Source organism: Salmo salar, chromosome 23, assembly GCF_965601325.2.
Source record: "Salmo salar chromosome 23, fSalSal1, whole genome shotgun sequence".
NCBI classification, from domain to species: Eukaryota; Metazoa; Chordata; class Actinopteri; order Salmoniformes; family Salmonidae; genus Salmo; species Salmo salar.
In genome coordinates, this window is record NC_138313.1 from 13,906,405 (window position 1) to 13,933,556 (window position 27,152).

The 27,152-nt window shown below is 44.5% G+C and overlaps 53 non-coding genes across 53 annotated transcripts; all 53 read left to right on the plus strand.

The window, feature by feature from the left end:
* The first annotated feature begins 128 nt into the window (after positions 1–128).
* Positions 129–200, plus strand: trnad-guc (transfer RNA aspartic acid (anticodon GUC)). Its single transcript has one exon. It is a non-coding gene; the product is annotated as a tRNA-Asp (tRNA).
* A 118-nt stretch (positions 201–318) lies between these two features.
* Positions 319–389, plus strand: trnav-gac (transfer RNA valine (anticodon GAC)). The gene has a single exon. It is a non-coding gene; the product is annotated as a tRNA-Val (tRNA).
* A 552-nt stretch (positions 390–941) lies between these two features.
* On the plus strand, positions 942–1,013 carry trnad-guc (transfer RNA aspartic acid (anticodon GUC)). The gene has a single exon. It is a non-coding gene; the product is annotated as a tRNA-Asp (tRNA).
* Positions 1,014–1,753: 740 nt separating this feature from the next.
* trnad-guc (transfer RNA aspartic acid (anticodon GUC)) lies at positions 1,754–1,825 on the plus strand. Its single transcript has one exon. It is a non-coding gene; the product is annotated as a tRNA-Asp (tRNA).
* A 118-nt stretch (positions 1,826–1,943) lies between these two features.
* Positions 1,944–2,014, plus strand: trnav-gac (transfer RNA valine (anticodon GAC)). Its single transcript has one exon. It is a non-coding gene; the product is annotated as a tRNA-Val (tRNA).
* A 552-nt stretch (positions 2,015–2,566) lies between these two features.
* On the plus strand, positions 2,567–2,638 carry trnad-guc (transfer RNA aspartic acid (anticodon GUC)). The gene has a single exon. It is a non-coding gene; the product is annotated as a tRNA-Asp (tRNA).
* Positions 2,639–3,378: 740 nt separating this feature from the next.
* On the plus strand, positions 3,379–3,450 carry trnad-guc (transfer RNA aspartic acid (anticodon GUC)). Its single transcript has one exon. It is a non-coding gene; the product is annotated as a tRNA-Asp (tRNA).
* Positions 3,451–3,568: 118 nt separating this feature from the next.
* trnag-gcc (transfer RNA glycine (anticodon GCC)) lies at positions 3,569–3,639 on the plus strand. Its single transcript has one exon. It is a non-coding gene; the product is annotated as a tRNA-Gly (tRNA).
* A 552-nt stretch (positions 3,640–4,191) lies between these two features.
* On the plus strand, positions 4,192–4,263 carry trnad-guc (transfer RNA aspartic acid (anticodon GUC)). The gene has a single exon. It is a non-coding gene; the product is annotated as a tRNA-Asp (tRNA).
* A 740-nt stretch (positions 4,264–5,003) lies between these two features.
* trnad-guc (transfer RNA aspartic acid (anticodon GUC)) lies at positions 5,004–5,075 on the plus strand. Its single transcript has one exon. It is a non-coding gene; the product is annotated as a tRNA-Asp (tRNA).
* Positions 5,076–5,193: 118 nt separating this feature from the next.
* On the plus strand, positions 5,194–5,264 carry trnav-gac (transfer RNA valine (anticodon GAC)). Its single transcript has one exon. It is a non-coding gene; the product is annotated as a tRNA-Val (tRNA).
* A 552-nt stretch (positions 5,265–5,816) lies between these two features.
* trnad-guc (transfer RNA aspartic acid (anticodon GUC)) lies at positions 5,817–5,888 on the plus strand. The gene has a single exon. It is a non-coding gene; the product is annotated as a tRNA-Asp (tRNA).
* A 740-nt stretch (positions 5,889–6,628) lies between these two features.
* Positions 6,629–6,700, plus strand: trnad-guc (transfer RNA aspartic acid (anticodon GUC)). The gene has a single exon. It is a non-coding gene; the product is annotated as a tRNA-Asp (tRNA).
* A 118-nt stretch (positions 6,701–6,818) lies between these two features.
* On the plus strand, positions 6,819–6,889 carry trnav-gac (transfer RNA valine (anticodon GAC)). Its single transcript has one exon. It is a non-coding gene; the product is annotated as a tRNA-Val (tRNA).
* A 552-nt stretch (positions 6,890–7,441) lies between these two features.
* On the plus strand, positions 7,442–7,513 carry trnad-guc (transfer RNA aspartic acid (anticodon GUC)). Its single transcript has one exon. It is a non-coding gene; the product is annotated as a tRNA-Asp (tRNA).
* A 740-nt stretch (positions 7,514–8,253) lies between these two features.
* trnad-guc (transfer RNA aspartic acid (anticodon GUC)) lies at positions 8,254–8,325 on the plus strand. Its single transcript has one exon. It is a non-coding gene; the product is annotated as a tRNA-Asp (tRNA).
* A 118-nt stretch (positions 8,326–8,443) lies between these two features.
* On the plus strand, positions 8,444–8,514 carry trnav-gac (transfer RNA valine (anticodon GAC)). Its single transcript has one exon. It is a non-coding gene; the product is annotated as a tRNA-Val (tRNA).
* Positions 8,515–9,066: 552 nt separating this feature from the next.
* Positions 9,067–9,138, plus strand: trnad-guc (transfer RNA aspartic acid (anticodon GUC)). The gene has a single exon. It is a non-coding gene; the product is annotated as a tRNA-Asp (tRNA).
* Positions 9,139–9,878: 740 nt separating this feature from the next.
* trnad-guc (transfer RNA aspartic acid (anticodon GUC)) lies at positions 9,879–9,950 on the plus strand. The gene has a single exon. It is a non-coding gene; the product is annotated as a tRNA-Asp (tRNA).
* Positions 9,951–10,068: 118 nt separating this feature from the next.
* Positions 10,069–10,139, plus strand: trnav-gac (transfer RNA valine (anticodon GAC)). Its single transcript has one exon. It is a non-coding gene; the product is annotated as a tRNA-Val (tRNA).
* Positions 10,140–10,691: 552 nt separating this feature from the next.
* trnad-guc (transfer RNA aspartic acid (anticodon GUC)) lies at positions 10,692–10,763 on the plus strand. Its single transcript has one exon. It is a non-coding gene; the product is annotated as a tRNA-Asp (tRNA).
* Positions 10,764–10,881: 118 nt separating this feature from the next.
* On the plus strand, positions 10,882–10,952 carry trnav-gac (transfer RNA valine (anticodon GAC)). The gene has a single exon. It is a non-coding gene; the product is annotated as a tRNA-Val (tRNA).
* A 552-nt stretch (positions 10,953–11,504) lies between these two features.
* On the plus strand, positions 11,505–11,576 carry trnad-guc (transfer RNA aspartic acid (anticodon GUC)). Its single transcript has one exon. It is a non-coding gene; the product is annotated as a tRNA-Asp (tRNA).
* A 118-nt stretch (positions 11,577–11,694) lies between these two features.
* trnav-gac (transfer RNA valine (anticodon GAC)) lies at positions 11,695–11,765 on the plus strand. Its single transcript has one exon. It is a non-coding gene; the product is annotated as a tRNA-Val (tRNA).
* Positions 11,766–12,317: 552 nt separating this feature from the next.
* Positions 12,318–12,389, plus strand: trnad-guc (transfer RNA aspartic acid (anticodon GUC)). Its single transcript has one exon. It is a non-coding gene; the product is annotated as a tRNA-Asp (tRNA).
* A 740-nt stretch (positions 12,390–13,129) lies between these two features.
* trnad-guc (transfer RNA aspartic acid (anticodon GUC)) lies at positions 13,130–13,201 on the plus strand. The gene has a single exon. It is a non-coding gene; the product is annotated as a tRNA-Asp (tRNA).
* Positions 13,202–13,319: 118 nt separating this feature from the next.
* trnag-gcc (transfer RNA glycine (anticodon GCC)) lies at positions 13,320–13,390 on the plus strand. Its single transcript has one exon. It is a non-coding gene; the product is annotated as a tRNA-Gly (tRNA).
* Positions 13,391–13,942: 552 nt separating this feature from the next.
* On the plus strand, positions 13,943–14,014 carry trnad-guc (transfer RNA aspartic acid (anticodon GUC)). Its single transcript has one exon. It is a non-coding gene; the product is annotated as a tRNA-Asp (tRNA).
* A 740-nt stretch (positions 14,015–14,754) lies between these two features.
* trnad-guc (transfer RNA aspartic acid (anticodon GUC)) lies at positions 14,755–14,826 on the plus strand. Its single transcript has one exon. It is a non-coding gene; the product is annotated as a tRNA-Asp (tRNA).
* A 118-nt stretch (positions 14,827–14,944) lies between these two features.
* Positions 14,945–15,015, plus strand: trnag-gcc (transfer RNA glycine (anticodon GCC)). Its single transcript has one exon. It is a non-coding gene; the product is annotated as a tRNA-Gly (tRNA).
* Positions 15,016–15,567: 552 nt separating this feature from the next.
* Positions 15,568–15,639, plus strand: trnad-guc (transfer RNA aspartic acid (anticodon GUC)). Its single transcript has one exon. It is a non-coding gene; the product is annotated as a tRNA-Asp (tRNA).
* A 740-nt stretch (positions 15,640–16,379) lies between these two features.
* Positions 16,380–16,451, plus strand: trnad-guc (transfer RNA aspartic acid (anticodon GUC)). Its single transcript has one exon. It is a non-coding gene; the product is annotated as a tRNA-Asp (tRNA).
* Positions 16,452–17,191: 740 nt separating this feature from the next.
* Positions 17,192–17,263, plus strand: trnad-guc (transfer RNA aspartic acid (anticodon GUC)). Its single transcript has one exon. It is a non-coding gene; the product is annotated as a tRNA-Asp (tRNA).
* Positions 17,264–17,381: 118 nt separating this feature from the next.
* On the plus strand, positions 17,382–17,452 carry trnav-gac (transfer RNA valine (anticodon GAC)). Its single transcript has one exon. It is a non-coding gene; the product is annotated as a tRNA-Val (tRNA).
* Positions 17,453–18,004: 552 nt separating this feature from the next.
* On the plus strand, positions 18,005–18,076 carry trnad-guc (transfer RNA aspartic acid (anticodon GUC)). The gene has a single exon. It is a non-coding gene; the product is annotated as a tRNA-Asp (tRNA).
* Positions 18,077–18,816: 740 nt separating this feature from the next.
* trnad-guc (transfer RNA aspartic acid (anticodon GUC)) lies at positions 18,817–18,888 on the plus strand. The gene has a single exon. It is a non-coding gene; the product is annotated as a tRNA-Asp (tRNA).
* Positions 18,889–19,006: 118 nt separating this feature from the next.
* On the plus strand, positions 19,007–19,077 carry trnav-gac (transfer RNA valine (anticodon GAC)). The gene has a single exon. It is a non-coding gene; the product is annotated as a tRNA-Val (tRNA).
* Positions 19,078–19,629: 552 nt separating this feature from the next.
* Positions 19,630–19,701, plus strand: trnad-guc (transfer RNA aspartic acid (anticodon GUC)). The gene has a single exon. It is a non-coding gene; the product is annotated as a tRNA-Asp (tRNA).
* A 740-nt stretch (positions 19,702–20,441) lies between these two features.
* On the plus strand, positions 20,442–20,513 carry trnad-guc (transfer RNA aspartic acid (anticodon GUC)). The gene has a single exon. It is a non-coding gene; the product is annotated as a tRNA-Asp (tRNA).
* A 118-nt stretch (positions 20,514–20,631) lies between these two features.
* On the plus strand, positions 20,632–20,702 carry trnag-gcc (transfer RNA glycine (anticodon GCC)). The gene has a single exon. It is a non-coding gene; the product is annotated as a tRNA-Gly (tRNA).
* A 552-nt stretch (positions 20,703–21,254) lies between these two features.
* trnad-guc (transfer RNA aspartic acid (anticodon GUC)) lies at positions 21,255–21,326 on the plus strand. The gene has a single exon. It is a non-coding gene; the product is annotated as a tRNA-Asp (tRNA).
* A 118-nt stretch (positions 21,327–21,444) lies between these two features.
* On the plus strand, positions 21,445–21,515 carry trnav-gac (transfer RNA valine (anticodon GAC)). Its single transcript has one exon. It is a non-coding gene; the product is annotated as a tRNA-Val (tRNA).
* A 552-nt stretch (positions 21,516–22,067) lies between these two features.
* Positions 22,068–22,139, plus strand: trnad-guc (transfer RNA aspartic acid (anticodon GUC)). Its single transcript has one exon. It is a non-coding gene; the product is annotated as a tRNA-Asp (tRNA).
* Positions 22,140–22,879: 740 nt separating this feature from the next.
* Positions 22,880–22,951, plus strand: trnad-guc (transfer RNA aspartic acid (anticodon GUC)). Its single transcript has one exon. It is a non-coding gene; the product is annotated as a tRNA-Asp (tRNA).
* A 118-nt stretch (positions 22,952–23,069) lies between these two features.
* trnag-gcc (transfer RNA glycine (anticodon GCC)) lies at positions 23,070–23,140 on the plus strand. Its single transcript has one exon. It is a non-coding gene; the product is annotated as a tRNA-Gly (tRNA).
* A 552-nt stretch (positions 23,141–23,692) lies between these two features.
* trnad-guc (transfer RNA aspartic acid (anticodon GUC)) lies at positions 23,693–23,764 on the plus strand. The gene has a single exon. It is a non-coding gene; the product is annotated as a tRNA-Asp (tRNA).
* A 118-nt stretch (positions 23,765–23,882) lies between these two features.
* On the plus strand, positions 23,883–23,953 carry trnav-gac (transfer RNA valine (anticodon GAC)). The gene has a single exon. It is a non-coding gene; the product is annotated as a tRNA-Val (tRNA).
* Positions 23,954–24,505: 552 nt separating this feature from the next.
* trnad-guc (transfer RNA aspartic acid (anticodon GUC)) lies at positions 24,506–24,577 on the plus strand. The gene has a single exon. It is a non-coding gene; the product is annotated as a tRNA-Asp (tRNA).
* Positions 24,578–25,317: 740 nt separating this feature from the next.
* On the plus strand, positions 25,318–25,389 carry trnad-guc (transfer RNA aspartic acid (anticodon GUC)). The gene has a single exon. It is a non-coding gene; the product is annotated as a tRNA-Asp (tRNA).
* Positions 25,390–25,507: 118 nt separating this feature from the next.
* Positions 25,508–25,578, plus strand: trnag-gcc (transfer RNA glycine (anticodon GCC)). Its single transcript has one exon. It is a non-coding gene; the product is annotated as a tRNA-Gly (tRNA).
* Positions 25,579–26,130: 552 nt separating this feature from the next.
* On the plus strand, positions 26,131–26,202 carry trnad-guc (transfer RNA aspartic acid (anticodon GUC)). The gene has a single exon. It is a non-coding gene; the product is annotated as a tRNA-Asp (tRNA).
* A 118-nt stretch (positions 26,203–26,320) lies between these two features.
* Positions 26,321–26,391, plus strand: trnav-gac (transfer RNA valine (anticodon GAC)). Its single transcript has one exon. It is a non-coding gene; the product is annotated as a tRNA-Val (tRNA).
* A 552-nt stretch (positions 26,392–26,943) lies between these two features.
* Positions 26,944–27,015, plus strand: trnad-guc (transfer RNA aspartic acid (anticodon GUC)). The gene has a single exon. It is a non-coding gene; the product is annotated as a tRNA-Asp (tRNA).
* The last annotated feature ends 137 nt before the right edge of the window (positions 27,016–27,152 follow it).

A 27,152-nucleotide genomic window follows, 5' to 3' on the forward strand; every position in this document is an offset into this window, starting at 1 on the left:
ATAGTAGTCTCTAGCTCTAACCATTCAGTCTCTACAGATGTTTTTGTTGGAAGGGTTAACACCCAACTCTCCAAATTTAGGGATAGTATCCAATGCTCCACATTTTTTCAAAGAACCAACCCACCTGCTCCTCGTTAGTATAGTGGTGAGTATCCCCGCCTGTCACGCGGGAGACCGGGGTTCAATTCCCCGACGGGGAGGAAAGACTGATTTTATTAGGGTGTACAATGTCACTGAGCCCACAAAGCGGGAAATATGCTTAGAATTAAAGATTTTTGATACGATATCTAGCCGTGGGGTTTATTTCAGCATTGCAAGGCATTGGTTGTTCAGTGGTAGAATTCTCGCCTGACACGCGGGAGGCCCGGGTTCGATTCCCGGCCAATGCAGGAACTTTTGAACAAGTCATTTTGACAAGTATGCAACCCCGTGAGGAAGAAATCTCTTTTGAGATTGCCAGGTCGACAGCAATCTCTGGTCATGGTAGAATTCTCAACTGACTCTTGAAAAGTCTGAGTTTGGGCTCACTTACCGTTTGGACATTTATGCATTCTCAGTAGACTTTTGTGAATCCATTGTAGATTTCCAGTGTGTGAGGTGATTTACTTTGTGCAAGGCTTTAGTTGTTAAATGGGAAACGAATATCCAACAAGTCAGTGACAACTGTCTTGAGTTTGGCCTTTGTGACTATGTCCTGGGATTTTCCACACACACCTCTCCTTCTAACTACTATTATGTGGCTTGTGAGCGGTATAGAGCAAAATCGACTACATGTACGTGTCCGTGAGGGTCTCAGCTTTCCATAGATGTGTCATAGTAGTCTCTAGCTCTAACCATTCAGTCTCTACAGATGTTTTTGTTGGAAGGGTTAACACCCAACTCTCCAAATTTAGGGATAGTATCCAATGCTCCACATTTTTTCAAAGAACCAACCCACTTGCTCCTCGTTAGTATAGTGGTGAGTATCCCCGCCTGTCACGCGGGAGACCGGGGTTCAATTCCCCGACGGGGAGGAAAGACTGATTTTATTAGGGTGTACAATGTCACTGAGCCCACAAAGCGGGAAATATGCTTAGAATTAAAGATTTTTGATACGATATCTAGCCGTGGGGTTTATTTCAGCATCGCAAGGCATTGGTTGTTCAGTGGTAGAATTCTCGCCTGCCACGCGGAGGCCCGGGATCGATTCCCGGCCAATGCAGGAACTTTTGAACAAGTCATTTTGACAAGTATGCAACCCTGTGAGGAAGAAATCTCTTTTGAGATTGCCAGGTCGACAGCAATCTCTGGTCATGGTAGAATTCTCAACTGACTCTTGAAAAGTCTGAGTTTGGGCTCACTTACCGTTTGGACATTTATGCATTCTCAGTAGACTTTTGTGAATCCATTGTAGATTTCCAGTGTGTGAGGTGATTTACTTTGTGCAAGGCTTTAGTTGTTAAATGGGAAACGAATATCCAACAAGTCAGTGACAACTGTCTTGAGTTTGGCCTTTGTGACTATGTCCTGGGATTTTCCACACACACCTCTCCTTCTAACTACTATTATGTGGCTTGTGAGCGGTATAGAGCAAAATCGACTACATGTACGTGTCCGTGAGGGTCTCAGCTTTCCATAGATGTGTCATAGTAGTCTCTAGCTCTAACCATTCAGTCTCTACAGATGTTTTTGTTGGAAGGGTTAACACCCAACTCTCCAAATTTAGGGATAGTATCCAATGCTCCACATTTTTTCAAAGAACCAACCCACCTGCTCCTCGTTAGTATAGTGGTGAGTATCCCCGCCTGTCACGCGGGAGACCGGGGTTCAATTCCCCGACGGGGAGGAAAGACTGATTTTATTAGGGTGTACAATGTCACTGAGCCCACAAAGCGGGAAATATGCTTAGAATTAAAGATTTTTGATACGATATCTAGCCGTGGGGTTTATTTCAGCATTGCAAGGCATTGGTTGTTCAGTGGTAGAATTCTCGCCTGACACGCGGGAGGCCCGGGTTCGATTCCCGGCCAATGCAGGAACTTTTGAACAAGTCATTTTGACAAGTATGCAACCCCGTGAGGAAGAAATCTCTTTTGAGATTGCCAGGTCGACAGCAATCTCTGGTCATGGTAGAATTCTCAACTGACTCTTGAAAAGTCTGAGTTTGGGCTCACTTACCGTTTGGACATTTATGCATTCTCAGTAGACTTTTGTGAATCCATTGTAGATTTCCAGTGTGTGAGGTGATTTACTTTGTGCAAGGCTTTAGTTGTTAAATGGGAAACGAATATCCAACAAGTCAGTGACAACTGTCTTGAGTTTGGCCTTTGTGACTATGTCCTGGGATTTTCCACACACACCTCTCCTTCTAACTACTATTATGTGGCTTGTGAGCGGTATAGAGCAAAATCGACTACATGTACGTGTCCGTGAGGGTCTCAGCTTTCCATAGATGTGTCATAGTAGTCTCTAGCTCTAACCATTCAGTCTCTACAGATGTTTTTGTTGGAAGGGTTAACACCCAACTCTCCAAATTTAGGGATAGTATCCAATGCTCCACATTTTTTCAAAGAACCAACCCACTTGCTCCTCGTTAGTATAGTGGTGAGTATCCCCGCCTGTCACGCGGGAGACCGGGGTTCAATTCCCCGACGGGGAGGAAAGACTGATTTTATTAGGGTGTACAATGTCACTGAGCCCACAAAGCGGGAAATATGCTTAGAATTAAAGATTTTTGATACGATATCTAGCCGTGGGGTTTATTTCAGCATCGCAAGGCATTGGTTGTTCAGTGGTAGAATTCTCGCCTGCCACGCGGAGGCCCGGGATCGATTCCCGGCCAATGCAGGAACTTTTGAACAAGTCATTTTGACAAGTATGCAACCCTGTGAGGAAGAAATCTCTTTTGAGATTGCCAGGTCGACAGCAATCTCTGGTCATGGTAGAATTCTCAACTGACTCTTGAAAAGTCTGAGTTTGGGCTCACTTACCGTTTGGACATTTATGCATTCTCAGTAGACTTTTGTGAATCCATTGTAGATTTCCAGTGTGTGAGGTGATTTACTTTGTGCAAGGCTTTAGTTGTTAAATGGGAAACGAATATCCAACAAGTCAGTGACAACTGTCTTGAGTTTGGCCTTTGTGACTATGTCCTGGGATTTTCCACACACACCTCTCCTTCTAACTACTATTATGTGGCTTGTGAGCGGTATAGAGCAAAATCGACTACATGTACGTGTCCGTGAGGGTCTCAGCTTTCCATAGATGTGTCATAGTAGTCTCTAGCTCTAACCATTCAGTCTCTACAGATGTTTTTGTTGGAAGGGTTAACACCCAACTCTCCAAATTTAGGGATAGTATCCAATGCTCCACATTTTTTCAAAGAACCAACCCACCTGCTCCTCGTTAGTATAGTGGTGAGTATCCCCGCCTGTCACGCGGGAGACCGGGGTTCAATTCCCCGACGGGGAGGAAAGACTGATTTTATTAGGGTGTACAATGTCACTGAGCCCACAAAGCGGGAAATATGCTTAGAATTAAAGATTTTTGATACGATATCTAGCCGTGGGGTTTATTTCAGCATTGCAAGGCATTGGTTGTTCAGTGGTAGAATTCTCGCCTGCCACGCGGGAGGCCCGGGTTCGATTCCCGGCCAATGCAGGAACTTTTGAACAAGTCATTTTGACAAGTATGCAACCCCGTGAGGAAGAAATCTCTTTTGAGATTGCCAGGTCGACAGCAATCTCTGGTCATGGTAGAATTCTCAACTGACTCTTGAAAAGTCTGAGTTTGGGCTCACTTACCGTTTGGACATTTATGCATTCTCAGTAGACTTTTGTGAATCCATTGTAGATTTCCAGTGTGTGAGGTGATTTACTTTGTGCAAGGCTTTAGTTGTTAAATGGGAAACGAATATCCAACAAGTCAGTGACAACTGTCTTGAGTTTGGCCTTTGTGACTATGTCCTGGGATTTTCCACACACACCTCTCCTTCTAACTACTATTATGTGGCTTGTGAGCGGTATAGAGCAAAATCGACTACATGTACGTGTCCGTGAGGGTCTCAGCTTTCCATAGATGTGTCATAGTAGTCTCTAGCTCTAACCATTCAGTCTCTACAGATGTTTTTGTTGGAAGGGTTAACACCCAACTCTCCAAATTTAGGGATAGTATCCAATGCTCCACATTTTTTCAAAGAACCAACCCACTTGCTCCTCGTTAGTATAGTGGTGAGTATCCCCGCCTGTCACGCGGGAGACCGGGGTTCAATTCCCCGACGGGGAGGAAAGACTGATTTTATTAGGGTGTACAATGTCACTGAGCCCACAAAGCGGGAAATATGCTTAGAATTAAAGATTTTTGATACGATATCTAGCCGTGGGGTTTATTTCAGCATCGCAAGGCATTGGTTGTTCAGTGGTAGAATTCTCGCCTGCCACGCGGAGGCCCGGGATCGATTCCCGGCCAATGCAGGAACTTTTGAACAAGTCATTTTGACAAGTATGCAACCCTGTGAGGAAGAAATCTCTTTTGAGATTGCCAGGTCGACAGCAATCTCTGGTCATGGTAGAATTCTCAACTGACTCTTGAAAAGTCTGAGTTTGGGCTCACTTACCGTTTGGACATTTATGCATTCTCAGTAGACTTTTGTGAATCCATTGTAGATTTCCAGTGTGTGAGGTGATTTACTTTGTGCAAGGCTTTAGTTGTTAAATGGGAAACGAATATCCAACAAGTCAGTGACAACTGTCTTGAGTTTGGCCTTTGTGACTATGTCCTGGGATTTTCCACACACACCTCTCCTTCTAACTACTATTATGTGGCTTGTGAGCGGTATAGAGCAAAATCGACTACATGTACGTGTCCGTGAGGGTCTCAGCTTTCCATAGATGTGTCATAGTAGTCTCTAGCTCTAACCATTCAGTCTCTACAGATGTTTTTGTTGGAAGGGTTAACACCCAACTCTCCAAATTTAGGGATAGTATCCAATGCTCCACATTTTTTCAAAGAACCAACCCACCTGCTCCTCGTTAGTATAGTGGTGAGTATCCCCGCCTGTCACGCGGGAGACCGGGGTTCAATTCCCCGACGGGGAGGAAAGACTGATTTTATTAGGGTGTACAATGTCACTGAGCCCACAAAGCGGGAAATATGCTTAGAATTAAAGATTTTTGATACGATATCTAGCCGTGGGGTTTATTTCAGCATTGCAAGGCATTGGTTGTTCAGTGGTAGAATTCTCGCCTGACACGCGGGAGGCCCGGGTTCGATTCCCGGCCAATGCAGGAACTTTTGAACAAGTCATTTTGACAAGTATGCAACCCCGTGAGGAAGAAATCTCTTTTGAGATTGCCAGGTCGACAGCAATCTCTGGTCATGGTAGAATTCTCAACTGACTCTTGAAAAGTCTGAGTTTGGGCTCACTTACCGTTTGGACATTTATGCATTCTCAGTAGACTTTTGTGAATCCATTGTAGATTTCCAGTGTGTGAGGTGATTTACTTTGTGCAAGGCTTTAGTTGTTAAATGGGAAACGAATATCCAACAAGTCAGTGACAACTGTCTTGAGTTTGGCCTTTGTGACTATGTCCTGGGATTTTCCACACACACCTCTCCTTCTAACTACTATTATGTGGCTTGTGAGCGGTATAGAGCAAAATCGACTACATGTACGTGTCCGTGAGGGTCTCAGCTTTCCATAGATGTGTCATAGTAGTCTCTAGCTCTAACCATTCAGTCTCTACAGATGTTTTTGTTGGAAGGGTTAACACCCAACTCTCCAAATTTAGGGATAGTATCCAATGCTCCACATTTTTTCAAAGAACCAACCCACTTGCTCCTCGTTAGTATAGTGGTGAGTATCCCCGCCTGTCACGCGGGAGACCGGGGTTCAATTCCCCGACGGGGAGGAAAGACTGATTTTATTAGGGTGTACAATGTCACTGAGCCCACAAAGCGGGAAATATGCTTAGAATTAAAGATTTTTGATACGATATCTAGCCGTGGGGTTTATTTCAGCATCGCAAGGCATTGGTTGTTCAGTGGTAGAATTCTCGCCTGCCACGCGGAGGCCCGGGATCGATTCCCGGCCAATGCAGGAACTTTTGAACAAGTCATTTTGACAAGTATGCAACCCTGTGAGGAAGAAATCTCTTTTGAGATTGCCAGGTCGACAGCAATCTCTGGTCATGGTAGAATTCTCAACTGACTCTTGAAAAGTCTGAGTTTGGGCTCACTTACCGTTTGGACATTTATGCATTCTCAGTAGACTTTTGTGAATCCATTGTAGATTTCCAGTGTGTGAGGTGATTTACTTTGTGCAAGGCTTTAGTTGTTAAATGGGAAACGAATATCCAACAAGTCAGTGACAACTGTCTTGAGTTTGGCCTTTGTGACTATGTCCTGGGATTTTCCACACACACCTCTCCTTCTAACTACTATTATGTGGCTTGTGAGCGGTATAGAGCAAAATCGACTACATGTACGTGTCCGTGAGGGTCTCAGCTTTCCATAGATGTGTCATAGTAGTCTCTAGCTCTAACCATTCAGTCTCTACAGATGTTTTTGTTGGAAGGGTTAACACCCAACTCTCCAAATTTAGGGATAGTATCCAATGCTCCACATTTTTTCAAAGAACCAACCCACCTGCTCCTCGTTAGTATAGTGGTGAGTATCCCCGCCTGTCACGCGGGAGACCGGGGTTCAATTCCCCGACGGGGAGGAAAGACTGATTTTATTAGGGTGTACAATGTCACTGAGCCCACAAAGCGGGAAATATGCTTAGAATTAAAGATTTTTGATACGATATCTAGCCGTGGGGTTTATTTCAGCATTGCAAGGCATTGGTTGTTCAGTGGTAGAATTCTCGCCTGACACGCGGGAGGCCCGGGTTCGATTCCCGGCCAATGCAGGAACTTTTGAACAAGTCATTTTGACAAGTATGCAACCCCGTGAGGAAGAAATCTCTTTTGAGATTGCCAGGTCGACAGCAATCTCTGGTCATGGTAGAATTCTCAACTGACTCTTGAAAAGTCTGAGTTTGGGCTCACTTACCGTTTGGACATTTATGCATTCTCAGTAGACTTTTGTGAATCCATTGTAGATTTCCAGTGTGTGAGGTGATTTACTTTGTGCAAGGCTTTAGTTGTTAAATGGGAAACGAATATCCAACAAGTCAGTGACAACTGTCTTGAGTTTGGCCTTTGTGACTATGTCCTGGGATTTTCCACACACACCTCTCCTTCTAACTACTATTATGTGGCTTGTGAGCGGTATAGAGCAAAATCGACTACATGTACGTGTCCGTGAGGGTCTCAGCTTTCCATAGATGTGTCATAGTAGTCTCTAGCTCTAACCATTCAGTCTCTACAGATGTTTTTGTTGGAAGGGTTAACACCCAACTCTCCAAATTTAGGGATAGTATCCAATGCTCCACATTTTTTCAAAGAACCAACCCACTTGCTCCTCGTTAGTATAGTGGTGAGTATCCCCGCCTGTCACGCGGGAGACCGGGGTTCAATTCCCCGACGGGGAGGAAAGACTGATTTTATTAGGGTGTACAATGTCACTGAGCCCACAAAGCGGGAAATATGCTTAGAATTAAAGATTTTTGATACGATATCTAGCCGTGGGGTTTATTTCAGCATCGCAAGGCATTGGTTGTTCAGTGGTAGAATTCTCGCCTGCCACGCGGAGGCCCGGGATCGATTCCCGGCCAATGCAGGAACTTTTGAACAAGTCATTTTGACAAGTATGCAACCCTGTGAGGAAGAAATCTCTTTTGAGATTGCCAGGTCGACAGCAATCTCTGGTCATGGTAGAATTCTCAACTGACTCTTGAAAAGTCTGAGTTTGGGCTCACTTACCGTTTGGACATTTATGCATTCTCAGTAGACTTTTGTGAATCCATTGTAGATTTCCAGTGTGTGAGGTGATTTACTTTGTGCAAGGCTTTAGTTGTTAAATGGGAAACGAATATCCAACAAGTCAGTGACAACTGTCTTGAGTTTGGCCTTTGTGACTATGTCCTGGGATTTTCCACACACACCTCTCCTTCTAACTACTATTATGTGGCTTGTGAGCGGTATAGAGCAAAATCGACTACATGTACGTGTCCGTGAGGGTCTCAGCTTTCCATAGATGTGTCATAGTAGTCTCTAGCTCTAACCATTCAGTCTCTACAGATGTTTTTGTTGGAAGGGTTAACACCCAACTCTCCAAATTTAGGGATAGTATCCAATGCTCCACATTTTTTCAAAGAACCAACCCACCTGCTCCTCGTTAGTATAGTGGTGAGTATCCCCGCCTGTCACGCGGGAGACCGGGGTTCAATTCCCCGACGGGGAGGAAAGACTGATTTTATTAGGGTGTACAATGTCACTGAGCCCACAAAGCGGGAAATATGCTTAGAATTAAAGATTTTTGATACGATATCTAGCCGTGGGGTTTATTTCAGCATTGCAAGGCATTGGTTGTTCAGTGGTAGAATTCTCGCCTGACACGCGGGAGGCCCGGGTTCGATTCCCGGCCAATGCAGGAACTTTTGAACAAGTCATTTTGACAAGTATGCAACCCCGTGAGGAAGAAATCTCTTTTGAGATTGCCAGGTCGACAGCAATCTCTGGTCATGGTAGAATTCTCAACTGACTCTTGAAAAGTCTGAGTTTGGGCTCACTTACCGTTTGGACATTTATGCATTCTCAGTAGACTTTTGTGAATCCATTGTAGATTTCCAGTGTGTGAGGTGATTTACTTTGTGCAAGGCTTTAGTTGTTAAATGGGAAACGAATATCCAACAAGTCAGTGACAACTGTCTTGAGTTTGGCCTTTGTGACTATGTCCTGGGATTTTCCACACACACCTCTCCTTCTAACTACTATTATGTGGCTTGTGAGCGGTATAGAGCAAAATCGACTACATGTACGTGTCCGTGAGGGTCTCAGCTTTCCATAGATGTGTCATAGTAGTCTCTAGCTCTAACCATTCAGTCTCTACAGATGTTTTTGTTGGAAGGGTTAACACCCAACTCTCCAAATTTAGGGATAGTATCCAATGCTCCACATTTTTTCAAAGAACCAACCCACTTGCTCCTCGTTAGTATAGTGGTGAGTATCCCCGCCTGTCACGCGGGAGACCGGGGTTCAATTCCCCGACGGGGAGGAAAGACTGATTTTATTAGGGTGTACAATGTCACTGAGCCCACAAAGCGGGAAATATGCTTAGAATTAAAGATTTTTGATACGATATCTAGCCGTGGGGTTTATTTCAGCATCGCAAGGCATTGGTTGTTCAGTGGTAGAATTCTCGCCTGCCACGCGGAGGCCCGGGATCGATTCCCGGCCAATGCAGGAACTTTTGAACAAGTCATTTTGACAAGTATGCAACCCTGTGAGGAAGAAATCTCTTTTGAGATTGCCAGGTCGACAGCAATCTCTGGTCATGGTAGAATTCTCAACTGACTCTTGAAAAGTCTGAGTTTGGGCTCACTTACCGTTTGGACATTTATGCATTCTCAGTAGACTTTTGTGAATCCATTGTAGATTTCCAGTGTGTGAGGTGATTTACTTTGTGCAAGGCTTTAGTTGTTAAATGGGAAACGAATATCCAACAAGTCAGTGACAACTGTCTTGAGTTTGGCCTTTGTGACTATGTCCTGGGATTTTCCACACACACCTCTCCTTCTAACTACTATTATGTGGCTTGTGAGCGGTATAGAGCAAAATCGACTACATGTACGTGTCCGTGAGGGTCTCAGCTTTCCATAGATGTGTCATAGTAGTCTCTAGCTCTAACCATTCAGTCTCTACAGATGTTTTTGTTGGAAGGGTTAACACCCAACTCTCCAAATTTAGGGATAGTATCCAATGCTCCACATTTTTTCAAAGAACCAACCCACCTGCTCCTCGTTAGTATAGTGGTGAGTATCCCCGCCTGTCACGCGGGAGACCGGGGTTCAATTCCCCGACGGGGAGGAAAGACTGATTTTATTAGGGTGTACAATGTCACTGAGCCCACAAAGCGGGAAATATGCTTAGAATTAAAGATTTTTGATACGATATCTAGCCGTGGGGTTTATTTCAGCATTGCAAGGCATTGGTTGTTCAGTGGTAGAATTCTCGCCTGACACGCGGGAGGCCCGGGTTCGATTCCCGGCCAATGCAGGAACTTTTGAACAAGTCATTTTGACAAGTATGCAACCCCGTGAGGAAGAAATCTCTTTTGAGATTGCCAGGTCGACAGCAATCTCTGGTCATGGTAGAATTCTCAACTGACTCTTGAAAAGTCTGAGTTTGGGCTCACTTACCGTTTGGACATTTATGCATTCTCAGTAGACTTTTGTGAATCCATTGTAGATTTCCAGTGTGTGAGGTGATTTACTTTGTGCAAGGCTTTAGTTGTTAAATGGGAAACGAATATCCAACAAGTCAGTGACAACTGTCTTGAGTTTGGCCTTTGTGACTATGTCCTGGGATTTTCCACACACACCTCTCCTTCTAACTACTATTATGTGGCTTGTGAGCGGTATAGAGCAAAATCGACTACATGTACGTGTCCGTGAGGGTCTCAGCTTTCCATAGATGTGTCATAGTAGTCTCTAGCTCTAACCATTCAGTCTCTACAGATGTTTTTGTTGGAAGGGTTAACACCCAACTCTCCAAATTTAGGGATAGTATCCAATGCTCCACATTTTTTCAAAGAACCAACCCACCTGCTCCTCGTTAGTATAGTGGTGAGTATCCCCGCCTGTCACGCGGGAGACCGGGGTTCAATTCCCCGACGGGGAGGAAAGACTGATTTTATTAGGGTGTACAATGTCACTGAGCCCACAAAGCGGGAAATATGCTTAGAATTAAAGATTTTTGATACGATATCTAGCCGTGGGGTTTATTTCAGCATTGCAAGGCATTGGTTGTTCAGTGGTAGAATTCTCGCCTGACACGCGGGAGGCCCGGGTTCGATTCCCGGCCAATGCAGGAACTTTTGAACAAGTCATTTTGACAAGTATGCAACCCCGTGAGGAAGAAATCTCTTTTGAGATTGCCAGGTCGACAGCAATCTCTGGTCATGGTAGAATTCTCAACTGACTCTTGAAAAGTCTGAGTTTGGGCTCACTTACCGTTTGGACATTTATGCATTCTCAGTAGACTTTTGTGAATCCATTGTAGATTTCCAGTGTGTGAGGTGATTTACTTTGTGCAAGGCTTTAGTTGTTAAATGGGAAACGAATATCCAACAAGTCAGTGACAACTGTCTTGAGTTTGGCCTTTGTGACTATGTCCTGGGATTTTCCACACACACCTCTCCTTCTAACTACTATTATGTGGCTTGTGAGCGGTATAGAGCAAAATCGACTACATGTACGTGTCCGTGAGGGTCTCAGCTTTCCATAGATGTGTCATAGTAGTCTCTAGCTCTAACCATTCAGTCTCTACAGATGTTTTTGTTGGAAGGGTTAACACCCAACTCTCCAAATTTAGGGATAGTATCCAATGCTCCACATTTTTTCAAAGAACCAACCCACCTGCTCCTCGTTAGTATAGTGGTGAGTATCCCCGCCTGTCACGCGGGAGACCGGGGTTCAATTCCCCGACGGGGAGGAAAGACTGATTTTATTAGGGTGTACAATGTCACTGAGCCCACAAAGCGGGAAATATGCTTAGAATTAAAGATTTTTGATACGATATCTAGCCGTGGGGTTTATTTCAGCATTGCAAGGCATTGGTTGTTCAGTGGTAGAATTCTCGCCTGACACGCGGGAGGCCCGGGTTCGATTCCCGGCCAATGCAGGAACTTTTGAACAAGTCATTTTGACAAGTATGCAACCCCGTGAGGAAGAAATCTCTTTTGAGATTGCCAGGTCGACAGCAATCTCTGGTCATGGTAGAATTCTCAACTGACTCTTGAAAAGTCTGAGTTTGGGCTCACTTACCGTTTGGACATTTATGCATTCTCAGTAGACTTTTGTGAATCCATTGTAGATTTCCAGTGTGTGAGGTGATTTACTTTGTGCAAGGCTTTAGTTGTTAAATGGGAAACGAATATCCAACAAGTCAGTGACAACTGTCTTGAGTTTGGCCTTTGTGACTATGTCCTGGGATTTTCCACACACACCTCTCCTTCTAACTACTATTATGTGGCTTGTGAGCGGTATAGAGCAAAATCGACTACATGTACGTGTCCGTGAGGGTCTCAGCTTTCCATAGATGTGTCATAGTAGTCTCTAGCTCTAACCATTCAGTCTCTACAGATGTTTTTGTTGGAAGGGTTAACACCCAACTCTCCAAATTTAGGGATAGTATCCAATGCTCCACATTTTTTCAAAGAACCAACCCACTTGCTCCTCGTTAGTATAGTGGTGAGTATCCCCGCCTGTCACGCGGGAGACCGGGGTTCAATTCCCCGACGGGGAGGAAAGACTGATTTTATTAGGGTGTACAATGTCACTGAGCCCACAAAGCGGGAAATATGCTTAGAATTAAAGATTTTTGATACGATATCTAGCCGTGGGGTTTATTTCAGCATCGCAAGGCATTGGTTGTTCAGTGGTAGAATTCTCGCCTGCCACGCGGAGGCCCGGGATCGATTCCCGGCCAATGCAGGAACTTTTGAACAAGTCATTTTGACAAGTATGCAACCCTGTGAGGAAGAAATCTCTTTTGAGATTGCCAGGTCGACAGCAATCTCTGGTCATGGTAGAATTCTCAACTGACTCTTGAAAAGTCTGAGTTTGGGCTCACTTACCGTTTGGACATTTATGCATTCTCAGTAGACTTTTGTGAATCCATTGTAGATTTCCAGTGTGTGAGGTGATTTACTTTGTGCAAGGCTTTAGTTGTTAAATGGGAAACGAATATCCAACAAGTCAGTGACAACTGTCTTGAGTTTGGCCTTTGTGACTATGTCCTGGGATTTTCCACACACACCTCTCCTTCTAACTACTATTATGTGGCTTGTGAGCGGTATAGAGCAAAATCGACTACATGTACGTGTCCGTGAGGGTCTCAGCTTTCCATAGATGTGTCATAGTAGTCTCTAGCTCTAACCATTCAGTCTCTACAGATGTTTTTGTTGGAAGGGTTAACACCCAACTCTCCAAATTTAGGGATAGTATCCAATGCTCCACATTTTTTCAAAGAACCAACCCACCTGCTCCTCGTTAGTATAGTGGTGAGTATCCCCGCCTGTCACGCGGGAGACCGGGGTTCAATTCCCCGACGGGGAGGAAAGACTGATTTTATTAGGGTGTACAATGTCACTGAGCCCACAAAGCGGGAAATATGCTTAGAATTAAAGATTTTTGATACGATATCTAGCCGTGGGGTTTATTTCAGCATTGCAAGGCATTGGTTGTTCAGTGGTAGAATTCTCGCCTGCCACGCGGGAGGCCCGGGTTCGATTCCCGGCCAATGCAGGAACTTTTGAACAAGTCATTTTGACAAGTATGCAACCCCGTGAGGAAGAAATCTCTTTTGAGATTGCCAGGTCGACAGCAATCTCTGGTCATGGTAGAATTCTCAACTGGCTCTTGAAAAGTCTGAGTTTGGGCTCACTTACCGTTTGGACATTTATGCATTCTCAGTAGACTTTTGTGAATCCATTGTAGATTTCCAGTGTGTGAGGTGATTTACTTTGTGCAAGGCTTTAGTTGTTAAATGGGAAACGAATATCCAACAAGTCAGTGACAACTGTCTTGAGTTTGGCCTTTGTGACTATGTCCTGGGATTTTCCACACACACCTCTCCTTCTAACTACTATTATGTGGCTTGTGAGCGGTATAGAGCAAAATCGACTACATGTACGTGTCCGTGAGGGTCTCAGCTTTCCATAGATGTGTCATAGTAGTCTCTAGCTCTAACCATTCAGTCTCTACAGATGTTTTTGTTGGAAGGGTTAACACCCAACTCTCCAAATTTAGGGATAGTATCCAATGCTCCACATTTTTTCAAAGAACCAACCCACTTGCTCCTCGTTAGTATAGTGGTGAGTATCCCCGCCTGTCACGCGGGAGACCGGGGTTCAATTCCCCGACGGGGAGGAAAGACTGATTTTATTAGGGTGTACAATGTCACTGAGCCCACAAAGCGGGAAATATGCTTAGAATTAAAGATTTTTGATACGATATCTAGCCGTGGGGTTTATTTCAGCATCGCAAGGCATTGGTTGTTCAGTGGTAGAATTCTCGCCTGCCACGCGGAGGCCCGGGATCGATTCCCGGCCAATGCAGGAACTTTTGAACAAGTCATTTTGACAAGTATGCAACCCTGTGAGGAAGAAATCTCTTTTGAGATTGCCAGGTCGACAGCAATCTCTGGTCATGGTAGAATTCTCAACTGACTCTTGAAAAGTCTGAGTTTGGGCTCACTTACCGTTTGGACATTTATGCATTCTCAGTAGACTTTTGTGAATCCATTGTAGATTTCCAGTGTGTGAGGTGATTTACTTTGTGCAAGGCTTTAGTTGTTAAATGGGAAACGAATATCCAACAAGTCAGTGACAACTGTCTTGAGTTTGGCCTTTGTGACTATGTCCTGGGATTTTCCACACACACCTCTCCTTCTAACTACTATTATGTGGCTTGTGAGCGGTATAGAGCAAAATCGACTACATGTACGTGTCCGTGAGGGTCTCAGCTTTCCATAGATGTGTCATAGTAGTCTCTAGCTCTAACCATTCAGTCTCTACAGATGTTTTTGTTGGAAGGGTTAACACCCAACTCTCCAAATTTAGGGATAGTATCCAATGCTCCACATTTTTTCAAAGAACCAACCCACCTGCTCCTCGTTAGTATAGTGGTGAGTATCCCCGCCTGTCACGCGGGAGACCGGGGTTCAATTCCCCGACGGGGAGGAAAGACTGATTTTATTAGGGTGTACAATGTCACTGAGCCCACAAAGCGGGAAATATGCTTAGAATTAAAGATTTTTGATACGATATCTAGCCGTGGGGTTTATTTCAGCATTGCAAGGCATTGGTTGTTCAGTGGTAGAATTCTCGCCTGCCACGCGGGAGGCCCGGGTTCGATTCCCGGCCAATGCAGGAACTTTTGAACAAGTCATTTTGACAAGTATGCAACCCCGTGAGGAAGAAATCTCTTTTGAGATTGCCAGGTCGACAGCAATCTCTGGTCATGGTAGAATTCTCAACTGGCTCTTGAAAAGTCTGAGTTTGGGCTCACTTACCGTTTGGACATTTATGCATTCTCAGTAGACTTTTGTGAATCCATTGTAGATTTCCAGTGTGTGAGGTGATTTACTTTGTGCAAGGCTTTAGTTGTTAAATGGGAAACGAATATCCAACAAGTCAGTGACAACTGTCTTGAGTTTGGCCTTTGTGACTATGTCCTGGGATTTTCCACACACACCTCTCCTTCTAACTACTATTATGTGGCTTGTGAGCGGTATAGAGCAAAATCGACTACATGTACGTGTCCGTGAGGGTCTCAGCTTTCCATAGATGTGTCATAGTAGTCTCTAGCTCTAACCATTCAGTCTCTACAGATGTTTTTGTTGGAAGGGTTAACACCCAACTCTCCAAATTTAGGGATAGTATCCAATGCTCCACATTTTTTCAAAGAACCAACCCACTTGCTCCTCGTTAGTATAGTGGTGAGTATCCCCGCCTGTCACGCGGGAGACCGGGGTTCAATTCCCCGACGGGGAGGAAAGACTGATTTTATTAGGGTGTACAATGTCACTGAGCCCACAAAGCGGGAAATATGCTTAGAATTAAAGATTTTTGATACGATATCTAGCCGTGGGGTTTATTTCAGCATCGCAAGGCATTGGTTGTTCAGTGGTAGAATTCTCGCCTGCCACGCGGAGGCCCGGGATCGATTCCCGGCCAATGCAGGAACTTTTGAACAAGTCATTTTGACAAGTATGCAACCCTGTGAGGAAGAAATCTCTTTTGAGATTGCCAGGTCGACAGCAATCTCTGGTCATGGTAGAATTCTCAACTGACTCTTGAAAAGTCTGAGTTTGGGCTCACTTACCGTTTGGACATTTATGCATTCTCAGTAGACTTTTGTGAATCCATTGTAGATTTCCAGTGTGTGAGGTGATTTACTTTGTGCAAGGCTTTAGTTGTTAAATGGGAAACGAATATCCAACAAGTCAGTGACAACTGTCTTGAGTTTGGCCTTTGTGACTATGTCCTGGGATTTTCCACACACACCTCTCCTTCTAACTACTATTATGTGGCTTGTGAGCGGTATAGAGCAAAATCGACTACATGTACGTGTCCGTGAGGGTCTCAGCTTTCCATAGATGTGTCATAGTAGTCTCTAGCTCTAACCATTCAGTCTCTACAGATGTTTTTGTTGGAAGGGTTAACACCCAACTCTCCAAATTTAGGGATAGTATCCAATGCTCCACATTTTTTCAAAGAACCAACCCACTTGCTCCTCGTTAGTATAGTGGTGAGTATCCCCGCCTGTCACGCGGGAGACCGGGGTTCAATTCCCCGACGGGGAGGAAAGACTGATTTTATTAGGGTGTACAATGTCACTGAGCCCACAAAGCGGGAAATATGCTTAGAATTAAAGATTTTTGATACGATATCTAGCCGTGGGGTTTATTTCAGCATCGCAAGGCATTGGTTGTTCAGTGGTAGAATTCTCGCCTGCCACGCGGAGGCCCGGGATCGATTCCCGGCCAATGCAGGAACTTTTGAACAAGTCATTTTGACAAGTATGCAACCCTGTGAGGAAGAAATCTCTTTTGAGATTGCCAGGTCGACAGCAATCTCTGGTCATGGTAGAATTCTCAACTGACTCTTGAAAAGTCTGAGTTTGGGCTCACTTACCGTTTGGACATTTATGCATTCTCAGTAGACTTTTGTGAATCCATTGTAGATTTCCAGTGTGTGAGGTGATTTACTTTGTGCAAGGCTTTAGTTGTTAAATGGGAAACGAATATCCAACAAGTCAGTGACAACTGTCTTGAGTTTGGCCTTTGTGACTATGTCCTGGGATTTTCCACACACACCTCTCCTTCTAACTACTATTATGTGGCTTGTGAGCGGTATAGAGCAAAATCGACTACATGTACGTGTCCGTGAGGGTCTCAGCTTTCCATAGATGTGTCATAGTAGTCTCTAGCTCTAACCATTCAGTCTCTACAGATGTTTTTGTTGGAAGGGTTAACACCCAACTCTCCAAATTTAGGGATAGTATCCAATGCTCCACATTTTTTCAAAGAACCAACCCACCTGCTCCTCGTTAGTATAGTGGTGAGTATCCCCGCCTGTCACGCGGGAGACCGGGGTTCAATTCCCCGACGGGGAGGAAAGACTGATTTTATTAGGGTGTACAATGTCACTGAGCCCACAAAGCGGGAAATATGCTTAGAATTAAAGATTTTTGATACGATATCTAGCCGTGGGGTTTATTTCAGCATTGCAAGGCATTGGTTGTTCAGTGGTAGAATTCTCGCCTGACACGCGGGAGGCCCGGGTTCGATTCCCGGCCAATGCAGGAACTTTTGAACAAGTCATTTTGACAAGTATGCAACCCCGTGAGGAAGAAATCTCTTTTGAGATTGCCAGGTCGACAGCAATCTCTGGTCATGGTAGAATTCTCAACTGACTCTTGAAAAGTCTGAGTTTGGGCTCACTTACCGTTTGGACATTTATGCATTCTCAGTAGACTTTTGTGAATCCATTGTAGATTTCCAGTGTGTGAGGTGATTTACTTTGTGCAAGGCTTTAGTTGTTAAATGGGAAACGAATATCCAACAAGTCAGTGACAACTGTCTTGAGTTTGGCGTTTGTGACTATGTCCTGGGATTTTCCACACACACCTCTCCTTCTAACTACTATTATGTGGCTTGTGAGCGGTATAGAGCAAAATCGACTACATGTACGTGTCCGTGAGGGTCTCAGCTTTCCATAGATGTGTCATAGTAGTCTCTAGCTCTAACCATTCAGTCTCTACAGATGTTTTTGTTGGAAGGGTTAACACCCAACTCTCCAAATTTAGGGATAGTATCCAATGCTCCACATTTTTTCAAAGAACCAACCCACTTGCTCCTCGTTAGTATAGTGGTGAGTATCCCCGCCTGTCACGCGGGAGACCGGGGTTCAATTCCCCGACGGGGAGGAAAGACTGATTTTATTAGGGTGTACAATGTCACTGAGCCCACAAAGCGGGAAATATGCTTAGAATTAAAGATTTTTGATACGATATCTAGCCGTGGGGTTTATTTCAGCATCGCAAGGCATTGGTTGTTCAGTGGTAGAATTCTCGCCTGCCACGCGGAGGCCCGGGATCGATTCCCGGCCAATGCAGGAACTTTTGAACAAGTCATTTTGACAAGTATGCAACCCTGTGAGGAAGAAATCTCTTTTGAGATTGCCAGGTCGACAGCAATCTCTGGTCATGGTAGAATTCTCAACTGACTCTTGAAAAGTCTGAGTTTGGGCTCACTTACCGTTTGGACATTTATGCATTCTCAGTAGACTTTTGTGAATCCATTGTAGATTTCCAGTGTGTGAGGTGATTTACTTTGTGCAAGGCTTTAGTTGTTAAATGGGAAACGAATATCCAACAAGTCAGTGACAACTGTCTTGAGTTTGGCCTTTGTGACTATGTCCTGGGATTTTCCACACACACCTCTCCTTCTAACTACTATTATGTGGCTTGTGAGCGGTATAGAGCAAAATCGACTACATGTACGTGTCCGTGAGGGTCTCAGCTTTCCATAGATGTGTCATAGTAGTCTCTAGCTCTAACCATTCAGTCTCTACAGATGTTTTTGTTGGAAGGGTTAACACCCAACTCTCCAAATTTAGGGATAGTATCCAATGCTCCACATTTTTTCAAAGAACCAACCCACCTGCTCCTCGTTAGTATAGTGGTGAGTATCCCCGCCTGTCACGCGGGAGACCGGGGTTCAATTCCCCGACGGGGAGGAAAGACTGATTTTATTAGGGTGTACAATGTCACTGAGCCCACAAAGCGGGAAATATGCTTAGAATTAAAGATTTTTGATACGATATCTAGCCGTGGGGTTTATTTCAGCATTGCAAGGCATTGGTTGTTCAGTGGTAGAATTCTCGCCTGACACGCGGGAGGCCCGGGTTCGATTCCCGGCCAATGCAGGAACTTTTGAACAAGTCATTTTGACAAGTATGCAACCCCGTGAGGAAGAAATCTCTTTTGAGATTGCCAGGTCGACAGCAATCTCTGGTCATGGTAGAATTCTCAACTGACTCTTGAAAAGTCTGAGTTTGGGCTCACTTACCGTTTGGACATTTATGCATTCTCAGTAGACTTTTGTGAATCCATTGTAGATTTCCAGTGTGTGAGGTGATTTACTTTGTGCAAGGCTTTAGTTGTTAAATGGGAAACGAATATCCAACAAGTCAGTGACAACTGTCTTGAGTTTGGCGTTTGTGACTATGTCCTGGGATTTTCCACACACACCTCTCCTTCTAACTACTATTATGTGGCTTGTGAGCGGTATAGAGCAAAATCGACTACATGTACGTGTCCGTGAGGGTCTCAGCTTTCCATAGATGTGTCATAGTAGTCTCTAGCTCTAACCATTCAGTCTCTACAGATGTTTTTGTTGGAAGGGTTAACACCCAACTCTCCAAATTTAGGGATAGTATCCAATGCTCCACATTTTTTCAAAGAACCAACCCACTTGCTCCTCGTTAGTATAGTGGTGAGTATCCCCGCCTGTCACGCGGGAGACCGGGGTTCAATTCCCCGACGGGGAGGAAAGACTGATTTTATTAGGGTGTACAATGTCACTGAGCCCACAAAGCGGGAAATATGCTTAGAATTAAAGATTTTTGATACGATATCTAGCCGTGGGGTTTATTTCAGCATCGCAAGGCATTGGTTGTTCAGTGGTAGAATTCTCGCCTGCCACGCGGAGGCCCGGGATCGATTCCCGGCCAATGCAGGAACTTTTGAACAAGTCATTTTGACAAGTATGCAACCCTGTGAGGAAGAAATCTCTTTTGAGATTGCCAGGTCGACAGCAATCTCTGGTCATGGTAGAATTCTCAACTGACTCTTGAAAAGTCTGAGTTTGGGCTCACTTACCGTTTGGACATTTATGCATTCTCAGTAGACTTTTGTGAATCCATTGTAGATTTCCAGTGTGTGAGGTGATTTACTTTGTGCAAGGCTTTAGTTGTTAAATGGGAAACGAATATCCAACAAGTCAGTGACAACTGTCTTGAGTTTGGCCTTTGTGACTATGTCCTGGGATTTTCCACACACACCTCTCCTTCTAACTACTATTATGTGGCTTGTGAGCGGTATAGAGCAAAATCGACTACATGTACGTGTCCGTGAGGGTCTCAGCTTTCCATAGATGTGTCATAGTAGTCTCTAGCTCTAACCATTCAGTCTCTACAGATGTTTTTGTTGGAAGGGTTAACACCCAACTCTCCAAATTTAGGGATAGTATCCAATGCTCCACATTTTTTCAAAGAACCAACCCACCTGCTCCTCGTTAGTATAGTGGTGAGTATCCCCGCCTGTCACGCGGGAGACCGGGGTTCAATTCCCCGACGGGGAGGAAAGACTGATTTTATTAGGGTGTACAATGTCACTGAGCCCACAAAGCGGGAAATATGCTTAGAATTAAAGATTTTTGATACGATATCTAGCCGTGGGGTTTATTTCAGCATTGCAAGGCATTGGTTGTTCAGTGGTAGAATTCTCGCCTGCCACGCGGGAGGCCCGGGTTCGATTCCCGGCCAATGCAGGAACTTTTGAACAAGTCATTTTGACAAGTATGCAACCCCGTGAGGAAGAAATCTCTTTTGAGATTGCCAGGTCGACAGCAATCTCTGGTCATGGTAGAATTCTCAACTGACTCTTGAAAAGTCTGAGTTTGGGCTCACTTACCGTTTGGACATTTATGCATTCTCAGTAGACTTTTGTGAATCCATTGTAGATTTCCAGTGTGTGAGGTGATTTACTTTGTGCAAGGCTTTAGTTGTTAAATGGGAAACGAATATCCAACAAGTCAGTGACAACTGTCTTGAGTTTGGCCTTTGTGACTATGTCCTGGGATTTTCCACACACACCTCTCCTTCTAACTACTATTATGTGGCTTGTGAGCGGTATAGAGCAAAATCGACTACATGTACGTGTCCGTGAGGGTCTCAGCTTTCCATAGATGTGTCATAGTAGTCTCTAGCTCTAACCATTCAGTCTCTACAGATGTTTTTGTTGGAAGGGTTAACACCCAACTCTCCAAATTTAGGGATAGTATCCAATGCTCCACATTTTTTCAAAGAACCAACCCACCTGCTCCTCGTTAGTATAGTGGTGAGTATCCCCGCCTGTCACGCGGGAGACCGGGGTTCAATTCCCCGACGGGGAGGAAAGACTGATTTTATTAGGGTGTACAATGTCACTGAGCCCACAAAGCGGGAAATATGCTTAGAATTAAAGATTTTTGATACGATATCTAGCCGTGGGGTTTATTTCAGCATTGCAAGGCATTGGTTGTTCAGTGGTAGAATTCTCGCCTGACACGCGGGAGGCCCGGGTTCGATTCCCGGCCAATGCAGGAACTTTTGAACAAGTCATTTTGACAAGTATGCAACCCCGTGAGGAAGAAATCTCTTTTGAGATTGCCAGGTCGACAGCAATCTCTGGTCATGGTAGAATTCTCAACTGACTCTTGAAAAGTCTGAGTTTGGGCTCACTTACCGTTTGGACATTTATGCATTCTCAGTAGACTTTTGTGAATCCATTGTAGATTTCCAGTGTGTGAGGTGATTTACTTTGTGCAAGGCTTTAGTTGTTAAATGGGAAACGAATATCCAACAAGTCAGTGACAACTGTCTTGAGTTTGGCGTTTGTGACTATGTCCTGGGATTTTCCACACACACCTCTCCTTCTAACTACTATTATGTGGCTTGTGAGCGGTATAGAGCAAAATCGACTACATGTACGTGTCCGTGAGGGTCTCAGCTTTCCATAGATGTGTCATAGTAGTCTCTAGCTCTAACCATTCAGTCTCTACAGATGTTTTTGTTGGAAGGGTTAACACCCAACTCTCCAAATTTAGGGATAGTATCCAATGCTCCACATTTTTTCAAAGAACCAACCCACTTGCTCCTCGTTAGTATAGTGGTGAGTATCCCCGCCTGTCACGCGGGAGACCGGGGTTCAATTCCCCGACGGGGAGGAAAGACTGATTTTATTAGGGTGTACAATGTCACTGAGCCCACAAAGCGGGAAATATGCTTAGAATTAAAGATTTTTGATACGATATCTAGCCGTGGGGTTTATTTCAGCATCGCAAGGCATTGGTTGTTCAGTGGTAGAATTCTCGCCTGCCACGCGGAGGCCCGGGATCGATTCCCGGCCAATGCAGGAACTTTTGAACAAGTCATTTTGACAAGTATGCAACCCTGTGAGGAAGAAATCTCTTTTGAGATTGCCAGGTCGACAGCAATCTCTGGTCATGGTAGAATTCTCAACTGACTCTTGAAAAGTCTGAGTTTGGGCTCACTTACCGTTTGGACATTTATGCATTCTCAGTAGACTTTTGTGAATCCATTGTAGATTTCCAGTGTGTGAGGTGATTTACTTTGTGCAAGGCTTTAGTTGTTAAATGGGAAACGAATATCCAACAAGTCAGTGACAACTGTCTTGAGTTTGGCCTTTGTGACTATGTCCTGGGATTTTCCACACACACCTCTCCTTCTAACTACTATTATGTGGCTTGTGAGCGGTATAGAGCAAAATCGACTACATGTACGTGTCCGTGAGGGTCTCAGCTTTCCATAGATGTGTCATAGTAGTCTCTAGCTCTAACCATTCAGTCTCTACAGATGTTTTTGTTGGAAGGGTTAACACCCAACTCTCCAAATTTAGGGATAGTATCCAATGCTCCACATTTTTTCAAAGAACCAACCCACCTGCTCCTCGTTAGTATAGTGGTGAGTATCCCCGCCTGTCACGCGGGAGACCGGGGTTCAATTCCCCGACGGGGAGGAAAGACTGATTTTATTAGGGTGTACAATGTCACTGAGCCCACAAAGCGGGAAATATGCTTAGAATTAAAGATTTTTGATACGATATCTAGCCGTGGGGTTTATTTCAGCATTGCAAGGCATTGGTTGTTCAGTGGTAGAATTCTCGCCTGCCACGCGGGAGGCCCGGGTTCGATTCCCGGCCAATGCAGGAACTTTTGAACAAGTCATTTTGACAAGTATGCAACCCCGTGAGGAAGAAATCTCTTTTGAGATTGCCAGGTCGACAGCAATCTCTGGTCATGGTAGAATTCTCAACTGACTCTTGAAAAGTCTGAGTTTGGGCTCACTTACCGTTTGGACATTTATGCATTCTCAGTAGACTTTTGTGAATCCATTGTAGATTTCCAGTGTGTGAGGTGATTTACTTTGTGCAAGGCTTTAGTTGTTAAATGGGAAACGAATATCCAACAAGTCAGTGACAACTGTCTTGAGTTTGGCCTTTGTGACTATGTCCTGGGATTTTCCACACACACCTCTCCTTCTAACTACTATTATGTGGCTTGTGAGCGGTATAGAGCAAAATCGACTACATGTACGTGTCCGTGAGGGTCTCAGCTTTCCATAGATGTGTCATAGTAGTCTCTAGCTCTAACCATTCAGTCTCTACAGATGTTTTTGTTGGAAGGGTTAACACCCAACTCTCCAAATTTAGGGATAGTATCCAATGCTCCACATTTTTTCAAAGAACCAACCCACCTGCTCCTCGTTAGTATAGTGGTGAGTATCCCCGCCTGTCACGCGGGAGACCGGGGTTCAATTCCCCGACGGGGAGGAAAGACTGATTTTATTAGGGTGTACAATGTCACTGAGCCCACAAAGCGGGAAATATGCTTAGAATTAAAGATTTTTGATACGATATCTAGCCGTGGGGTTTATTTCAGCATTGCAAGGCATTGGTTGTTCAGTGGTAGAATTCTCGCCTGACACGCGGGACGCCCGGGTTCGATTCCCGGCCAATGCAGGAACTTTTGAACAAGTCATTTTGACAAGTATGCAACCCCGTGAGGAAGAAATCTCTTTTGAGATTGCCAGGTCGACAGCAATCTCTGGTCATGGTAGAATTCTCAACTGACTCTTGAAAAGTCTGAGTTTGGGCTCACTTACCGTTTGGACATTTATGCATTCTCAGTAGACTTTTGTGAATCCATTGTAGATTTCCAGTGTGTGAGGTGATTTACTTTGTGCAAGGCTTTAGTTGTTAAATGGGAAACGAATATCCAACAAGTCAGTGACAACTGTCTTGAGTTTGGCCTTTGTGACTATGTCCTGGGATTTTCCACACACACCTCTCCTTCTAACTACTATTATGTGGCTTGTGAGCGGTATAGAGCAAAATCGACTACATGTACGTGTCCGTGAGGGTCTCAGCTTTCCATAGATGTGTCATAGTAGTCTCTAGCTCTAACCATTCAGTCTCTACAGATGTTTTTGTTGGAAGGGTTAACACCCAACTCTCCAAATTTAGGGATAGTATCCAATGCTCCACATTTTTTCAAAGAACCAACCCACTTGCTCCTCGTTAGTATAGTGGTGAGTATCCCCGCCTGTCACGCGGGAGACCGGGGTTCAATTCCCCGACGGGGAGGAAAGACTGATTTTATTAGGGTGTACAATGTCACTGAGCCCACAAAGCGGGAAATATGCTTAGAATTAAAGATTTTTGATACGATATCTAGCCGTGGGGTTTATTTCAGCATCGCAAGGCATTGGTTGTTCAGTGGTAGAATTCTCGCCTGCCACGCGGAGGCCCGGGATCGATTCCCGGCCAATGCAGGAACTTTTGAACAAGTCATTTTGACAAGTATGCAACCCTGTGAGGAAGAAATCTCTTTTGAGATTGCCAGGTCGACAGCAATCTCTGGTCATGGTAGAATTCTCAACTGACTCTTGAAAAGTCTGAGTTTGGGCTCACTTACCGTTTGGACATTTATGCATTCTCAGTAGACTTTTGTGAATCCATTGTAGATTTCCAGTGTGTGAGGTGATTTACTTTGTGCAAGGCTTTAGTTGTTAAATGGGAAACGAATATCCAACAAGTCAGTGACAACTGTCTTGAGTTTGGCCTTTGTGACTATGTCCTGGGATTTTCCACACACACCTCTCCTTCTAACTACTATTATGTGGCTTGTGAGCGGTATAGAGCAAAATCGACTACATGTACGTGTCCGTGAGGGTCTCAGCTTTCCATAGATGTGTCATAGTAGTCTCTAGCTCTAACCATTCAGTCTCTACAGATGTTTTTGTTGGAAGGGTTAACACCCAACTCTCCAAATTTAGGGATAGTATCCAATGCTCCACATTTTTTCAAAGAACCAACCCACCTGCTCCTCGTTAGTATAGTGGTGAGTATCCCCGCCTGTCACGCGGGAGACCGGGGTTCAATTCCCCGACGGGGAGGAAAGACTGATTTTATTAGGGTGTACAATGTCACTGAGCCCACAAAGCGGGAAATATGCTTAGAATTAAAGATTTTTGATACGATATCTAGCCGTGGGGTTTATTTCAGCATTGCAAGGCATTGGTTGTTCAGTGGTAGAATTCTCGCCTGCCACGCGGGAGGCCCGGGTTCGATTCCCGGCCAATGCAGGAACTTTTGAACAAGTCATTTTGACAAGTATGCAACCCCGTGAGGAAGAAATCTCTTTTGAGATTGCCAGGTCGACAGCAATCTCTGGTCATGGTAGAATTCTCAACTGACTCTTGAAAAGTCTGAGTTTGGGCTCACTTACCGTTTGGACATTTATGCATTCTCAGTAGACTTTTGTGAATCCATTGTAGATTTCCAGTGTGTGAGGTGATTTACTTTGTGCAAGGCTTTAGTTGTTAAATGGGAAACGAATATCCAACAAGTCAGTGACAACTGTCTTGAGTTTGGCCTTTGTGACTATGTCCTGGGATTTTCCACACACACCTCTCCTTCTAACTACTATTATGTGGCTTGTGAGCGGTATAGAGCAAAATCGACTACATGTACGTGTCCGTGAGGGTCTCAGCTTTCCATAGATGTGTCATAGTAGTCTCTAGCTCTAACCATTCAGTCTCTACAGATGTTTTTGTTGGAAGGGTTAACACCCAACTCTCCAAATTTAGGGATAGTATCCAATGCTCCACATTTTTTCAAAGAACCAACCCACCTGCTCCTCGTTAGTATAGTGGTGAGTATCCCCGCCTGTCACGCGGGAGACCGGGGTTCAATTCCCCGACGGGGAGGAAAGACTGATTTTATTAGGGTGTACAATGTCACTGAGCCCACAAAGCGGGAAATATGCTTAGAATTAAAGATTTTTGATACGATATCTAGCCGTGGGGTTTATTTCAGCATTGCAAGGCATTGGTTGTTCAGTGGTAGAATTCTCGCCTGACACGCGGGACGCCCGGGTTCGATTCCCGGCCAATGCAGGAACTTTTGAACAAGTCATTTTGACAAGTATGCAACCCCGTGAGGAAGAAATCTCTTTTGAGATTGCCAGGTCGACAGCAATCTCTGGTCATGGTAGAATTCTCAACTGACTCTTGAAAAGTCTGAGTTTGGGCTCACTTACCGTTTGGACATTTATGCATTCTCAGTAGACTTTTGTGAATCCATTGTAGATTTCCAGTGTGTGAGGTGATTTACTTTGTGCAAGGCTTTAGTTGTTAAATGGGAAACGAATATCCAACAAGTCAGTGACAACTGTCTTGAGTTTGGCCTTTGTGACTATGTCCTGGGATTTTCCACACACACCTCTCCTTCTAACTACTATTATGTGGCTTGTGAGCGGTATAGAGCAAAATCGACTACATGTACGTGTCCGTGAGGGTCTCAGCTTTCCATAGATGTGTCATAGTAGTCTCTAGCTCTAACCATTCAGTCTCTACAGATGTTTTTGTTGGAAGGGTTAACACCCAACTCTCCAAATTTAGGGATAGTATCCAATGCTCCACATTTTTTCAAAGAACCAACCCACTTGCTCCTCGTTAGTATAGTGGTGAGTATCCCCGCCTGTCACGCGGGAGACCGGGGTTCAATTCCCCGACGGGGAGGAAAGACTGATTTTATTAGGGTGTACAATGTCACTGAGCCCACAAAGCGGGAAATATGCTTAGAATTAAAGATTTTTGATACGATATCTAGCCGTGGGGTTTATTTCAGCATCGCAAGGCATTGGTTGTTCAGTGGT